This window comes from Solea solea, chromosome 6, assembly GCF_958295425.1.
Source record: "Solea solea chromosome 6, fSolSol10.1, whole genome shotgun sequence".
In the NCBI taxonomy this organism is placed as follows: domain Eukaryota; kingdom Metazoa; phylum Chordata; class Actinopteri; order Pleuronectiformes; family Soleidae; genus Solea; species Solea solea.
Genome location: NC_081139.1, coordinates 30,681,200 through 30,694,120, shown reverse-complemented (window position 1 = coordinate 30,694,120; position 12,921 = coordinate 30,681,200). Strand labels below are relative to the sequence as shown.

Here is a 12,921-nt window from a genome sequence, read left to right as displayed (position 1 = left end):
TAAAAGCAGATACTATGCGATGATTGGTCAGACTGACGGCCGCTGAGTCCCGTCACAGGAAGAGACCTCCCACACACAAATCAAGCCGAACAGCTTGTAGATGAATTGTAGATGAATTAACTACTTAACAATCCTAAAAATGTGGGTTAATCTCCAACTACAGAAGTGTGGTGTGAAGTCACTAGACATTAGTGTGTGTGAGTGTGTCACGTATAAAATAAAGTCACCGCAGTTTCACTCAGCCGTGCAGTGATGACTCACATGTTTGCTTCAGAGACTCTGTCTGAACTTTCAGTGGATTTTTCTGCACTCTTTGTCCAGTCCCACGTTGATCCCACGCCTGCGTTTCTCATGTATATTTGAGGATCTCCATCCTGTGTCCCGCGTTGTTTTTCCTGTGTAAGAATAAAGACTGTTTCTTACCACCGTATTGCATCTGGGTCCAGTGCTGTTCGTGACATGGTGCTCCAATTTGGTTATTAATTGATTATTTAATCAATTTTGAACAATTGAATAATTTAATTCCAATAATTGAATCAAACTTAATAATTAAATCATTATTTAAAAAGCAAGCAAACAAACAAACAAAAAACATATTGTGTAAATTGTGTGTAAACATATTGTGTAAATTGTGTGTATATACAGTACATGCATACAGACAGAGAGATAGGTGGCTGTGGGTGGTTTTGTTCAGGATGGCCTAAAGTTCTGCCCGCTGAGTGAAATCGTTGTCATTTCAGATGACTAAGTTAAAAAAATGTTTTAAAGTGGCCTGGATACAACATTTGTTATTGCTGAATATCTCTTGTAAATGATGTGGTTAACAACTTTACAGCCATTAAAGTGTGTACAATACTTATTCAACACCTCAGTTGACTTTCTGGTTTAGTACAAAGTCATGTCATAGATGGGTACAGATGATCTTTGACTTTGGCCATGACTTGATAACATGGTTCCAGCAGGACTGGGTGGAGGTCTAATTGTGATCGCTAAGATTTGATTTAGTCTCCTATGCAGTTGTGTGGCCCTTGGACCACAATGTGCAGCTATTTCCTTAAAGGGGGCCCTCTGAAACTTCTCCATCACTTGTCTCCTCCACTCTCTGTCCTGCTCCTCCATATCCACACTGCCCACAATGACATTTTTCAAGGCTTTGAATGTGATCTCCTCTGTCACTCTCCTCTCTTCTTTCTCTGGACTATTTCTAGACTGTAACTCCACCTGTGAGACAGTTTCACCAATGGATCATCATCTGTGTACTGAGGAATGAAAGGTATAGAAAGTCTCTCTGTGTTATAACCACCACCCCCAAGGACTTCAGAGATTTTTGACTGGAGAAATAAAACATCCCCTTCCACATTCTCCAGTGAGGCAGGCAGCTTGGGGTTGTACGTGAAGACACCCTCGGGTAAAAGGTGAGGGCTATTTACCTGCATGACCTTAATAACCTCGTGTATATACTTGCAAAAGGCTGGAATAGTGGTGAGCTGGCAAATAAGGTTGAAGTAAGCGGCAGTCAGGGAATGAATAACACAGCGATTGTAAATAGGCAGATCCTCGTCAGTTGACAGTGCCAGGTCCTGCAATGCAACTGTCCGGCGAACGAGGTCCAGAACCACCTCTGGATTTGCCAGCTCCACACTCAAAATGGCAAACAAAGCAAAAAGGTTCTCGTAATGCTGCCTACCATTGCTCTGCTCCTTGCACGCCAAGTAGATGTGTTGGTAAAGCTGCTGGCCGTGACCTTTCATGAATAAGTTATCTTGTCTGGAACACTTGACCACTTTGATCTTGAGCACAGATATGTCCAGGATGCTGCTCATGCTGAGGAGCTTGGACCTGTTGTCATGCCAATCCATGAGACTAATAAGTATTTGGAGTGCCAACAGTTGCACCTCTGGATCCTTGGTGAGAGACACGGACAGCAGTGGCTCCAGGTAAGAGCTTAGCTGTGTTTTCAGCATGTTGGTGGTATGGAAACTTGCTGTCACCTGGAATAAGGACTTAAGTAACATGACTTGAATCATCCTGGTACCCTCAGGCCCTGAGCCTGTGGATGGCATGGCTGTGTGAATACCAGGGATCTTGCCCATAATGAAGAGCATGACCTCTGACCTCTGGTAAGCTGGCAAATGAGTGTTGGCAAATGAACTGATGGTACGGATGACAGCCTCCTGCTGCTGCCTCTCCTCGTGAGCGCTGGTGATCTCAGATCCGATGTTGATACTGCCGTCATATGAACATGTCAACTCATAGTCAACACTCAAATGAAGCTGCTGCACCAAAGTGTTGAAAATCTCCAACACTGTGAGACCAACAGAGCAGCTGGCTGCTATAGCAGCTGCCTCCAGCAAGACCTCTATGATTCCAGCTCACACTGTGGCTGAGTTCTTGCTGTGAGCAGCCAGGTGACCAAGAAGCTGCTGGATGACCAAGTGAGAGTGCTGAGATCGGATGGAGTACATAATGATTTTGAAGCAATGCACTGCAAAGGTTGTCCCCTCCTATAGAGAATGGTTATCTAAGTGCATTAGCATGGGTGTGATGACATTCTTGATTTGGCCATAGGCAGCTCGTCTCAGAAGCTCCCTAAAGCAGCACTCTGTCAACTCCACCAAGCCCCTCTTTTCTTTCTCTGACATCCGCAGCAGCGAAGGGGAGTGGTTCTCTGTGCATTCTCCACTCTGCAGGTTGAAAAGTAGGGAGAGGGGACAATCTTGTCCATGAGCTCAGGGTCCCAGATATTGGTCTGTAGGTCGTCATTCACCGTCTTCCTCACTACTCCATTTAGACCCTTGATACCTGCCATGCAAATCTTGAAGCAGATGTCGGGGTCCTCGTCGCTAGAGTGGCACATGTCACTGAAACGCGACACAAAAAAATGGTAACAGCGGTGGTAGGAGGGGTTGTCCTCTTGTATGTTGGCAAACTTCACAAACGAATTGGTTCCTAGGATCTGTAGGCTAGGTTTGTCCGACTCTAGCACCTCACGCACCATCTTCAGGAAACTCTCCACAAACAGGTTGATGCTCTGAGAGCGACAGGCCATCAGCAGCTGGTCCAGTGCTTCCATTGCTATGCACACATACCTGTATCTTTGTCGAGCCACATCCTTTGACATTCTCTTAGACAGGTAAACGCCAATACAGTCAAGCTCTTCTGGAACCGACAAGGCATAGAATGTCAGCTTCTCCATGTTGGCTTTTACTAGCCCATTCTTTTGGTTTGCTGGAAAGATGTTGTCTACCAATCGCTTGTACAGGACTGAGTGCTCCACAACAATCACCGATCAAGAAAGATATGATTCTTTGCAGTGACATGGTTGTGAAATTCGTTCTTTTTTAAGTAAGACTAGAAAAGAGCAGTAATGCAACCGTGTGAGTTCCAACTGATGTGGAGCACTAGAGGTTATCTTGTAACGTAAGAACTCCTTCCAGGTGACATGGAACACTAGAGAAGTCTTTGAAGAGGAGCTTTGATGCTGGCACATAATAAACATGATGGATGTTACTTTGACATGCAGATGGTCTCTGCCAGTTTGGACTTCCCGGGACAATTAAAATGCTTTTTTCATGTAGTATATTCAAAGGACAACAGGCTGACCTGGGGCGCTCAGGTTTTTCCCTATAATCAGTTTTTAATATTGAGAAGAATTGTCATCTTGCCATTAAGGCAATTTCCTTTAAGGTGTTTTGAACGCAACAAAGAAGGACGAGAAGATGAGACTGAGAACTTAGAACAGTGATTGCGAACTTCAGAACTTTGAACAGTGGAGGGCAGCATTACACCTCTCAGTGCACAGTCTGCTGGAAATGATTAGAGCAAGAAGTCTTTGATCTTCTGAAAAGCAACATAATAAAGAAGAGCTTTCCTACTAAAATGGGAATTACATGGTTTTTCCACCTGGTTCCTGTTTATAAATGTTGGTGTTTTTGGATCTGCATTATTATGGGGAAGGAACACCATATTTCTGCATCTGTAATATTTGTTAGCTAATTAGTGTTAAATACTTTCCAGATATAATAACTATAATAACTATAATTAACTGTCAGGAGCAACACAAGGTTAAGGGTCTTGCCCTTAACCCACAAACCCACAAACCCACAACCTTTGAGTTGAAAGGAGGGTCAAACTTTGTGCTGCTGTTTTTGATAAAAGGGCACAGTTGCATGATGGTCATTTTTCCTCAGTAAGTTTACTCTATGATGACTGTGGCCGTTTCTCAATATCCATACCTGTGCGTATTTGTGCGTACTTGTGAAAACGTCATCAGCCTCAGCCTCAGCCTTTCCCAGATCCTCCTCCTCAGGTCAGCAGCCTCCTCTTCGGCCTGCCGGTAAAGCATCCCGACGGCGAGAACAGCAACACATCTTGCATCCATTTTAGTTAGTATTTTTTTTAATCCAGGTGTGTTAGAGCAGGGGAACATCTAAGTCATGCAGGACAGTGGTCCCTGAGGACCAGATTGTACAACACCATCAACATCCCACCAATGGTCTGTTATATGAAGACAAAAGACTACAAAACATTAAAAATGTGTTGAATATAAATAACGACATGAGTTGTGGTATGTTTTTTTAAATAATATAGCTTTATTGTAAGTGATTTAATGTTATATATATGATTACATATGTTTATATGTGTACTCCCGTACTTGGTAAGTATATACTCCCAGCGTACTTCTCAAGTATATACTTCCCAAGTAAGTACTTGTTTATTTGAGTATTGAGAAACGGCCTGTATCTGCACTTTAGAGAGGAGAGGTCAAAGGGGAAGTGATCAGAACCATGATCCACGGCAGAGGAGCTGTTCAGTGTCACTGTCACTGTGCTGAAATCATTCTGGTCACTTTTTCAACAATCTATAAATGTGCCAGTGTCACACGTCATGATCCAATGACACACAGAATAATGTGTGTAATGACTCATTTACTGTCCCTGATTGTGTTTTGGAAACAATGAAAATTGAGTCATTTGAATTAACAAATGTCACTCACTACAACTAATAATCACACAAATTATGAACAACATAAAACACCAGTGACTGTGATTTTTAGTTGTAGTGAGTGACATTTGTTAATTCAAATAACTTGATTTTCATTGTGCTTTTGATATTCATTGATCTAGATTGATTCAAGTTGCTTAATTCATATTATTAAGTCAGTCAGTCAATCATCATCTACCGCTTTATCATCCACCAGAGGGTCGCGGGGGGTGCTGTGCCAATCTCAGCTACATCGGGCGATAGGCGGGGTACACCCTGGACAGTTCGCCAGTCCATCGCAGGGCCACACACAGATACAGACAAACAACCATTCACTCTCACACTCACTCCTATGGTCAATTTAGAGTGTCCAATTTACCTATCCCCACATTGCATGATTTTGGACTGTGGGAGGAAGCCGGAGAACCCGGAGAACCCGGAGAGAACCCACGCACACACGGGGAGAACATGCAAACTCCATGCAGAAAGGCCCTTGTTCCAACCGGGGCTCGAACCCGGGTCTTCTCGCTGCAAGGCGAGAGTGCTAACCACTAAACCACCGTGTGGCCCCATATTATTAAGTTATATTGATAATTCACTTAAACGCTCTGTGTCTTTTGTGCACGCATGCTGTGACAAACGGGGTTCAGAGAGCCAGTGCACAAATCTATTCCTTCAAAATTGTTTTATTGGAATATAAGAATTGCGTAGACTGATTTTAAACACATACCGTAGATTGATTGTCTTTTCTCGTTTTCGGGGTGGTGCCCCAATTTACAAAATTAACATTTACTTTATTTTTCAAAAATATTTAAGTAACTATTAAACATAATTATTTAATTATTTTTAACAATCAAATGATTGCCCATAACTGTTGTTCCCCAAAAATTAAGATATATTTTACACAGGTAGGTGGAACCACCTCCAGCTGCAGGGTCATCAGCTGGCAGCCACCTGTCACTGATGCTTCGCTACCAATTGAATATCGTAGCACAACTACATGTTAGCTCCTCCCGCTAACCTGAAGCTGCTGCAACTACTAGTTCGTAACCATGGCAACTGCTGATTGAACTACTGAAGTAGAAAAGATTCACATTTAAGAAGCTGAATATCGTGTTATGGAAGCGTTGTGATTGGAGACAAATACAGCCAGTCTAAATTTATAAAGTCTCTCATTGGTTGATTTTGTGGCACATTTGTAACGCTGTGCCAAGTTGAGTGCGCGCTCGGGTAAAGATGAGCGAGCGCTCGGGTAAAGAAGAGCGAGCACAGAAGGTTGAGATTTGAGATGTGAGAGGACATATGAGTAAAATTGATTAAACTGTTAAAATGAATATTTGCAAACATGCAAATACATGTATTAAGCTTGCAAAATACATGTTTCTGTGCTCAAAGTCTCACATTGTTCCTTCATGAATGTGGCCCAAATATAACACCATACTCTTCCACCGGTGTTACGCTGTGTCTCCTGCTCTCTCTGTGATTGATCTACTGTTACGATCGATGAACTGAACAAGCACTCGTTTTGTAAATTGGTTAATACTTTCACCCGCTACTTAAACTCTAACTTTCACTCTCACGATTCACGTACTGTGGTTTTTCTTTGCTAGCGTGACAAGTTAGCTTAGCAGCGATGGCTTCTCCTTCTCCTGCTCTCTCCTGTGTTGTGTGCCACATGTTGAGTTACTCCTCTGCCTCCTTTAGTGATAAAGATACTGGAGGTGAGGCTTAGTGAGGTAGAAACTCAGCTTCGCACCATAGAAGCTAAGTCAGTTAGCCACTCCCCTGGCATTAGCTCCCTCAGCAGCTCCCGTGCAGCTGGAGCAGCTCTCTTATCTAGAAGTTTAGGGAAGTCTATTAGAAACTCAACACCGTGACAATCCAGAGTTGAGACCAGGGCCTGTTTCAGAAAGCAGGTTCAACAAACTCTGAGTTAAAACCTTAACTCTAGATTGACCAGTTGTTGGTTTCAGAACAGCTGATCAGCATTAGTTCAGTTCACTCTGTGTTCAGCGTGTGCGTTAGGAATGAAAAAAGCCATCATCAATGGAGCTCTGATGCTATGATTCACCATGGCAACGGGTAAACAAAGAGCACAGCCGCCATTTTAATCCAGTTGAGCAGAAATATGAACACATGATATTTATGTGAAGGAGTCAATAAATCAACACAATTACATTTTATATTCATCATTTAACAGACTTTCCTTTCATTAATGATGATTAATGCTGCAGTTCTACCATATGTTACATTTGATTTGATCTTTATTCAGCTGGAACCTGACGAGACACAAACTGAAGACGACATGATGTGATCTATGACAGGAACATTTCAACTACAGTACAGAGAGTGTCTACAGTGATGATGAGCCTACAGTAACACACGCTAACACAATCTGTCTAACCCTGGTCTCATGAGGAGAGACGGCGTCCATGGATGGAGCAGCTCTCTGATCCAGAAACCCATGACCATCCAGAGCTGAGACCAGGACACAGAGTTGCAGTCGTTCATGCTTCTCTGTGCTTCTTTTCAAGCAGTCACCATTTAATAACCCCGTAGAGACTGTGTCTGTGTGTCCGTCCCCGATCTACTAAAGTAAATGAATCAATAACAAACAAAAGGAGTTAGACATTCTAATTTAATAAAGATCAATACCAACAATAAAATAGAGACCAAGAATACCACTTTTAAATGTGGACTATTAAATATAAGACCAGTCTCATCGAAATCTGGTTTAATTAATGAAGCTCAGGCCGAGGAGGAGGAGGAGGAGGAGTAGCAGCAGCAATTTTTAATACTAGATTATTAATCAATCCCAAGCCCAAACCAGGACATTCATCATTATTCTTAATCTATCTCATCCTAGTTGGAAATCACAGAAACCAATGATGATAGTCACAGTTTATCGTCCACCTGCACCTTATTCAGAGTTCCTATCAGAGTTCTCTGAGTTCTTATCTGAGTTAGTGCTTAAGACAGATCAAATCATAATTGTAGGGGATTTCAACATCCATGTCGTCATGTTCCGTTGTCAATGTCATTTTATTGTGAAATTCCCTCTTATTTTGAAGTCTTTTTCGTCCCTTGTCTGTGTGCACTTTACTTTTCCCCTCTGTGATTACCCAACCCGTTTCACCCGTGTCTTGGTCGTCACAGCTGTCTGTCGTTTCCCTAATTCCTCAGTGTATATAACCACTCCCCCTTCCTTTATCTGTCGCCTCGTGATTCGCTGTTTTTCTGACCAGAGGATTTCTATGCACGTGTGTGCTTCAAGTGACTCTGTCAGTGTTCAGTTCCACGATTGATCCCGCGCCTGCGTCTTTACGCATATTTGCTGCATCTACAGTAAAGTCTGTAATGATTACACTTATCACATTCAAACATTTTCAGTGCAAAAGCCTCTGGTTAGAAAGATAGCACAATAACATTGTACCATTAAACAGCATAAAGCACATTACCAATGAACATTTTCCATAAACCAGTGCAGCTTCAATATTCTTCACAGTTTTTATGAAGCGACGACATGTGCGGCCAAAATAAATCTTCTGTGCAAAGTCAATAAACAGAATACTTGCAATATGCCTGCAGGTCATCCCTCAGATCAGAGGAACAGAGCCCCCCCCAGACCGCCCACCGGGGAGGCACGGCCAGATACCCACCACAGTCACCCCCACCACCCCCCAGAAGCCGACCACACGCCCCCGGGCCAGGGAGGGAAAGGCGGAGGCCCGCGTAAGGCCACCAGCCAAGGGGGCCCCCAGCGACGGAAGAGAGGCAGACTCCTGAGCCGGTCTCGTCCGTGCTGTGTTGTACTTGTCAGTCTTTCTGTTGCTGTTTGTGTATCTTTCTGTCAGTATTAAGTTCTTGTCTGTAAAAAAATATCTTGTTATCTGTCTTGTTTTTGTTTATATCAGTGTGTGTCATGACACGTCCAAAGTTCAGGCCCTGTCCATCTTGCCAGACACTCAATGCTGCAAGCCTCAAAACTTGCAGCATGTGTTATGTGAGCCTGTCAATGAAGAAGAAGTTGAAGGAAAAGACAGCATCATTGGACAGCAAGTGGGGTCAAGGTATCGTCCCAAACCGGAATGTTGGCCGCATTATTGATTCAGCCCGTATTGCAGTCAGTGAAAAGGCTCATTTTTATTCATTTGATCTAAATCAAACAAGTTGCGGCTGCTTTTCTTCCACTGTACTCCATTAACTGCCATTAAATGCTTGCTACAGTACTAAAGTGTCCAATCATGCTGTGGGTTTAACTAATGTGTGCCAACTGGTTACTTTTTATTTCAGGTGCGAAAACTTGAGGCCATAGGCTACAAGCCCATTTTATTTATGGGAAAAAAGACAAGAAGGCCTCTAACAAGTGGGTAGCTGACATAATAACCCATTTGCCCCTCACATCTACCACCAAAAACTTCTTGGAGAAGATGAGGAGGGCTTATGAATTTCTTTTGACTAAGGGTAAGAGCAAGATTTTTTGTTCATAATGCCTTTGTTTGAAACATATATTTGAGTTTTAATTTGAGAAAAATTGAAAAATATATTTGAATGACCTCAACAGAACAGCAGCCCAACACTGACCCATCAGCAGAGCCTGATAACCCCACCATGGAGCAGGGTGACAGCCCCGTCGAGGGTATGGGCCACAGCCAGGACGAGGAGCAACGTGACCACACCGAGGAGACTGTATTTGTCCTGAACCTTGTCCCTTGTCCGTCTCTCTCTTCTTCTTCTTGTTCTACCTCTACCACTGTTGCAGCAATGAAGAAGAGGAAGAGAGGAAATGACTCCCAGTTAAAAAAGGAGGGGCTTAAGAAGAAAAAGGGTCAGTTTTGTTTTGCATGCATTAATAAATGGGCTCCCAGACTCATTTGACTTTGGGCAATTATTGGTTGGAAAAGCCAGGCTTCATTCGGGTCATTGAATCAGGATCCAGTACACAATATTCTATTCTTCTATATTTAATGACCTGAGTGTTGGTTGGCACTCTGAAGCGGCCACAGTTTACATTAACATTAACCAGAGACATGATTAATGTTGATTTCTGACTTGTCTTTGCTAACTTGCAGTGATCAGTAGTGAAGCCACATGCAGTCGCATTACCAAAATGCATCTTGTCCAAACAGTTGATCTCACCTCTCAAACCAGCAAAACATTTCATGCGTCAAAATCAGCTTGTTGGACCAAAACACTGGCAACAATTCTCAGCCAGAAAACACACACTGTCACACGTAACACATTGTAACAACTAGCAGAAATTGAGTAAAGGTACGCACCAAGCAAAGGAAAACAAATGTTTTCATTTCTCTGTGTATCACATAAGCCGTTTCCTCATTGATTCAGTCCATCAAAGAATTGGCATGGAAGCGCATTCATTGTCCAGCAAAAGCCCAGCATAATGCATGTACAAGTACACTACAATGTTTATTGTGTATATAATGTATGATCTCAGTTTTTGACATGTAGGATCAACTAACTATTTGTTACACGTTAAGAATATTATTTCATTTGCTTCCATTTCCTTTGTCTATATCTCTGTGTCAAGTCATTTACAGTACTTTTGAAAGCAAAAACAAGTTGATGAAATTCCAGGGCTGCAACTATAATAATTACACAACAAAGCAACACGTGTAGTATAATGATTTATACTGTACAGGAATGTGACGCTTCTAGTCCTTCCTCTCTCCTGGATTTGGCCACAAGATTGAAGCAGCTGTTTGGAATGATTATTTCATTTTATCTTGGATTCATTTATACTAAGATATTTTCTACATATATATTTCAACATGGTTAGTGCAGAAATTCAAGAACTCTAAGTGTTTTGAATATGTTTTAACAGTTATGAAAACAGTAAACATTAAGTTTATGAAGAGTTTTGACAATGTGACTTCAGTCCTATGAAAACCCAGTGCGGTTCATCTTGCAGTGTGGCGAAAACAAAGGACAAAAGAGAATACAGATCACCTCACATATATCCACTTGTTGACTAAAAACTCAGTACTTTGATATTTGATGAAGCTACAAAGCATTGCATTCATGGCTTCATAAACTTTTCTTCTCTTTTCCTCATATTAGGTTGTCGAAAATGTAGTAGACAGAAAATATTCCAGTTTGGCTCAATTTCTGGGAGAAGGATACATGAGGTAAGATTTTATAGCATGTTCATTTTCTATATTCTTCATTTGGTTTCTTGTTTGTCTCAGTGAGTCATTCTTGCCTTTCAAAGATACAACTATCCAGTGGTTGTATGAACAGCTCAAATGATTGTTCCTTATCTGTGTGTGTGTAGGGGAAAGAAGAAGTGAAAGTGTGCTGGTTGCCTTGCTCTATGTGCTAAGAATTCATACACAATTGTTCTATCTCCACTACTGTTTCATGAAGAGTCCAAGAAAGTGTTGCAGCATGTTTGTAGGACCATAACAAAAGTAGCACATGTGTCATGTATTTGCTGCACCTCCTGTTTGAACTTGGTGAGCCCATGGTAGCTGAGAGCTATCCTCACAATTGTGGGGAAAAGAGGTGTAGTGCCTGGGGTAGATAGGTTGTAGGAACCTATTCCAGCAGCATTTTGCAGTGAGGATGAGAGCAGTGTCAGCAGCCATATTAGAATACATGAAGGATAACAGGGCAGGAAGAAGCAGTAAGAAAGATGAGGAAGAGGAGAAGACTTAGGAATAGCAGTGGGAATTTTAGGGAACGCCATTTCCATTTCCAGAAGGAGAGTTACCTTAAACAACATGACTCTGTGAACATAACCTGATGGCCGGCAGGTTTTCTTCAACAAACCATTGGTTTCTCTGTGTATCACATAAGCTGTTTCCTCATTGATTCAGTCCATAAAAACATTGATTCCATCTCTTGATTATATTTCTCCACTCAGCATAATGCATGTGCTTTTTTTTATAAGTTCCACTACAATGTTTATTGTGTATATAATGTAAGATCTCAGTTTTAAAATTCTAAATGGGTGTGAAGCGTTACTAACTATTTGTTTCTTTCACTCAGGATGTAAATGTTCCCACTGTTCGCCAGAATAGAATTTATACAATGAAGAAAAAATACAATCCAAATCATATTTGTGATAAGCCTATATGTGAATATTTCTGAGTGAAGAAGAAACAATGACTTTCTTAAATAGACTGTGAATAGCAAATCTTGATTCAAGGAAATGTAAGTATGTTCCATGATTAACTAATGGAACACAGAATCAAACTTTATTGTGAAGTTATTGATACTTTTGACCAATGTAACTGTTTTATTTACAGAGAAATCTTCTCAATCTGCATATACATGCATTAGAATGGTAGTATCAGAGATCCATTTATGAAGGCTTTTTTTGTTTACCATTGTCACGTGGGCTGTAACGGGGACGTAACAACCATGAACATGAATTCCGTCAGGTTCAACCAACTCAGAGTTTCAGTCCTGAATCCGACAACTTGAGAGAGAGAAAATACATGGGGTGCATGTGGTGTGACATGGCTGCTGCAGCATGCCCGATTATACAGTATCTAATTGAAAGTGTTACATGGCTTTTGGAGCCACGACCCTACTGAATGTTTCCACAGCTCATGTCTTTCTCTTCTCTACGTGCAGCTATGCAGCCCTCCGACATCAAACAGTGTAGAAAACAAGTACAATCTGTTTCAAATGATGAAGATAAATACCTCATTGTACCAGAAGGCAAGTGAAGTAGCCAAGCTTCTTAAACCTTCAGAACAAACTTCATTATGACTTAGCTCAACTCAACATGCACACATTGAAGCTGGCAGCAACCACAGGCCACTGACTGTAGCAGGTCAAACAAACCCATTGCATCCTGCATATGTACACGTCCCACATCCATTTCCCATGTATTTTAGCTGTTAGGCTCAGAGTTTCCTGCTTTCTGAAACAGCCTCAAACCTTTTCTAGTGTTTTTCTTTTTTTTTACGC

General features: G+C 41.7%; 1 protein-coding gene and 1 pseudogene across 4 annotated transcripts in view; one reads left to right on the top strand and one right to left on the bottom strand.

Moving 5' to 3' along the window:
• LOC131460188 (NACHT, LRR and PYD domains-containing protein 12-like) overlaps nt 1–12,921 on the top strand; it is a 366,580-nt gene that overhangs the window by 208,070 nt on the left and 145,589 nt on the right. The window lies entirely within an intron of this gene.
• Nucleotides 886–3,395, bottom strand: LOC131461422 (protein EFR3 homolog B-like; annotated as a pseudogene).